The sequence below is a fragment of the Anopheles funestus genome, chromosome 2RL (assembly GCF_943734845.2).
Source record: "Anopheles funestus chromosome 2RL, idAnoFuneDA-416_04, whole genome shotgun sequence".
Lineage (NCBI taxonomy): Eukaryota > Metazoa > Arthropoda > Insecta > Diptera > Culicidae > Anopheles > Anopheles funestus.
The window spans coordinates 29,329,200-29,333,746 of NC_064598.1; positions in this window are offsets into that span (position 1 = coordinate 29,329,200).

Below are 4,547 nucleotides of genomic sequence, written 5' to 3' on the forward strand. Positions count from 1 at the left end.
GCTATCCCGATAACATGGTAGCAAGTTCCTAAAACCGAAAGAGATTCGTACAAACGCTCGGGGGTTGACTGAATTCTTCAAACCCGCGGATTAAGCCGCACAGTTACATGGAGGGGCGAACGCATTCCAAAGGATTTTAATTAGCCAGGATACGCCATACAGGCCAGGTACAGGTATGTCGGGTGGTATGGGTGGATCGATGCTTTCGAAGGATTACAAAACTTTCCGCACAGGGGTGTATTTTTTTATAACGGTTAGGAAACTTTCTTGGGCACAGAACAGCACAGGAAATGGGTGAAGAATACCGACATCAAACAATGTACAAATTAAGCAATTAAGCTCTTTTGTTCTGTTTTCAACAAATGGAAACCATATTTTATGATTATGACATTTGACATTTACATTACTTTTGTATATATTTTTTTGATTTTTTTACAATCAAATATGATCAAATATATTGATTGAATTAGATAACCGTATACAAACCCTTATTATCACGTTGTGGGAAATAATTCGCTAAAAGTATTTGCCATTAAATCACGGCCCATTATCAGTCATCACGATCATGACAGTTGGCATAAATTTTCGCACAATGATGATTATTCCTGCGTTACGCTATATCCGCTGGGAACACACTGGGCCCCCAAAAAAACTGACCCCGGTAAACCGGTCGCAAAATCCTAAACTACCTGGTCCTAAACCATGCACGATGTGGAGTAAAGGAACACACCGTGTGCTCTAAAGCCTTTAACGCGGTCAATATTTATTCATTCACAAACACAGAATATCTCATTCATTAGAATGTACGATTGAGGTTGGAAATCGGACCTGCATCTGTAAGACGAAACCGGTTCCACACGGAGAAAACGGACCAGACAGCGCTTAATGTTAATGGCCAGTTCTGTCAACGGGTCATTCTGTCAGTCGTCCCCGGCAGCAGCAACATGAACGAACCATTCGGAAGTCACAAAAACACTGACTATTTCCCCTCCTCCCCGTGGAGTACCAGGCAGGCAGACAAAAAAACGCTGTGTGATATTAATTTGCTTTTTTATCTCTATCTGTCCGGTTAATTTGTTTATATAAATACTTGTCCAAATTAAAACCCATCAACAGCCCCGTTGCGTTGTCTCCGTTCGTGGTTGATCCCACTCGATTGCTTGCTTGTGATGCGATTGTAAATGCTGCGCGCCATGATGATGATGATGATGACGATGCTGGTGATGACAATCACGATACGGAGAGCGATAAATTTATGCTACTGGAGCTCACATTTTCCTTTCCCAACCGCGCTCCCAGGGGTGGATTACATATGATCGCACGTATGCCGAATGGGTTAACAGTGAGGCGTCTTTTTTGTGTCGGGTTGGCGGCTTCTGAACACCGAAAAATGATCCTCAAATACGTTCCCGGTAGTCGGAGACAGCTACGATCCTTTGCCTGCCTAACGCATCGTAATCTCGTCCGCTAATCAGCATCGTTAAAACATACACAGGTTTCGATTCCTGCTTTAGCGGATTCCTTCTTGTTGCGGTTCGGTCGTGATCCGGAGTCAGCAGCCAGAAGGCCGCCTTACCAGTAAGCCATCCAATTTCCATAGCCACAGCTAAACTATTTGCCTGCACGGGTGATAAAACCTTCCCGAAAAAAGCTTTTCTCATTTTGTCCCATTTTATTTGGACCGATCGATTAGAATCTTTTTGGGAAGGTTTTTTTTATGTTGGTGTACGACTTCTTTCGACGACATCAGCACCAAAAACCACACACCGGAATGGGGTATATTGGCACGGTGAAATCTCATAATCTTCAGCCTAGTCGACGCCTGTCATCACTTGCTCCACGGCGAAAACGTGCTATAACCCCATAAACCACTGATGCAATTTGAAGTCCATGCAGCTCATTGCACATGCCTTCTTGGCATGTATATTTGCGACATTTGCTGGGCATCAGCGAAACGAGAGATTTACAGATGAGGTTTTTATTGCTCATTACGCCGTACCGTAATTGCTATTACACGCACACGTTTTGACGATGAACCAAGATGTTCCCTGGCAAAAGGGGATTGAAAAAAGGGATAGGAAAAAACACCCGACATGGTGCCGGGAAACGCCGCTAGAACGCCATTCTGTGTGTGGTAATTTGATTTAATTAATTCCGAGAAATGAGCGATTTGTGCGATATCCGCCACCATTCGTAACGCTGCGGTGCAAATGTAGCTAAGATTGTTGCAGTTTTTTATACGTAAAGGGACAAGCATTTGGGGTACATTATAGATTTCGATCAGTACTTTTTTTTACAATTATCTGAATGTTTCAATCGTTGCCATAAAGCGGAAAAAGGTTATTTTGTCATAATTTTCATAAATTTTTTCCTACGTATTTGGGTACCTCGGAAGTAGTTCGTGATCGCGATAAAAACAGGTTTTTTTTTTATAAAAGTTTTTATTAAAAACATCTTACATATTAGTTTAGACAATGTTTGGAAAACATGAAAGGATGGCGTACAGGATTTGCAAAGAACATTCAAGGATTGTTACATCATACATAAAAAAAAGATAAATATGAATTTTTAATAGCATTTCTTTCTATTTATTATTACATTTAATATAAATATAAATGCTTTTATTTATTTGTTGATGGTTTATAGAGTCAGTTTGCTACAGCTGTAATTAGTTTACCAACACTTGTGATTTCGATAACCCAAAGCAAAAATTGTACCATTCATTCATACGCCGATAGCAATGTAGCAACATCAGCATCACCAGTGACCTACAGTTTAACTTCTTATCAGTGGAGTTATTCTCCGGCAGCGGCAGTAAGACAAAATCTCAATCCTCGCTGGATCAGTGCGATGAGTGTTATAGCGCATAATTATTTCCGATTCGATTATTATTATTCCCCATCATTGTACCGTCATCACTTACCACATTGTGACTGCATCTTCTTTCTTGTCCAACCGTGCCACAAGTGCTATCGCTAGCTGCAACGAAAGGAAGCGTCAGTTCGTGCACGGCCGATGTCATTAGTAACGTCTTATCGTGTGGATTCGTTCCGTGGTGAACACTCTAAAAGGGCTACGGAAACGGTCTCTATCACCAGGGGGTCTTCTCGAATGGCTTTGCGCCGCTAGGTTCGCGGTGCCTAAAATATGGCGCACAACGTACAACTTGCATTTCAACAGCGAACGAACCATGTCCATCGATCCGCATCCTTCTTCAACTCTCCGATCTCCATCCCGCTGAGGGTCAGTCATCTCATACCGTGCGCCAACGGACATCCCGTGGCGAAATCACTAAAACCATCAAGCTGCCGGCATGCGGTAGAATCGATTTTTCGGCCACTCTTTATGAATTCGCCAATCATTCAAATCATCCACCCTCGTAATGAGCGGCTGATTGAGCGCCTCACGGATATTGTGCTTTAAGTTGACTCGCACACTTCCCTCTCTTTCCCTCTCTCTCTCCCTCTTTCCCTTCCTCCCATCCCTCGTCTCTAGAACGTCGGTTTCGATTAATAGTGGCGGAAATTTATGATTCGTACCCTGCCGCCAGTGTCGAATGGAATTAATTGAACGTGGCGGGATATAATAATCCGCTGATTGTGGATAATCGTTGCGAATTAAGCGCCATTAACACTATACAGTAGCGACACCGGAGACGACCGTTCGACCGCATGCTATCATGCGGGGAAGCTGTTCTTTTTTCCTCGATTGCTCATCGAACCGATTAAGCAAAGGTAGTAGCAGCGGGTTTTTGGGTGATTCTTTTTAAATCTGTAATAAACAGATTTTTGTTTTAATCAGTGAGTCAAAAATCATTGCCAAGAAAAATACAAAAATTTCAATAGACTATTAGTCTGAGAATGTTTGGATGTGTGGTATTAATTCATGATTTTATTCATATACTTTCTTACTTTGCATTTTTGTTTTATTTATTTTTTTTTGTTTTGTATTGGTTATTTTATTGAATTGTTAATCCATATCAATTCATTATATTTAAAAATTTGCTTCTTTGGGTTATTGTTTTTACATTTGATTGTTCAAAATGTTGTCGCATGTTTTCAATTCTTTCCTATTTTATAAAACATTTGTAACCTCTCACAACACTGCGGCCGGACCGAATTTTAAAACATGAAAAGTAATAATAAAAGTTCACATTCCACTATGAACGAAAGTTGCTCTCAAACTATAAGTAAAGGATCAAAATAAAATAAATAAAAACAAGCATACATCAACATATAAACCAGACTAGTAAATTCGACAAGTCAAAGGTAAAGACAAAGAAATTCTCAGAAGAATGAACTAAACACTACTCAACTAATTAATCAGTAAGTAACATAGTTTCAAATTCTGAGAAATTATTCGATATTCTCAAATAAAATAAAAGTGAAATAATTAATCGAAATATTATGCAAGAATGTTGAGATTAAACTGGAGTATTATATCGAATAGAAATAAAATACTTACCCTTAATTAATTTAGCTAGTTTTGTAAATTTAATGTGATATTTCATAAAAAAGGTTAAAAAAATGTGTAAAAGAAAACGAAAG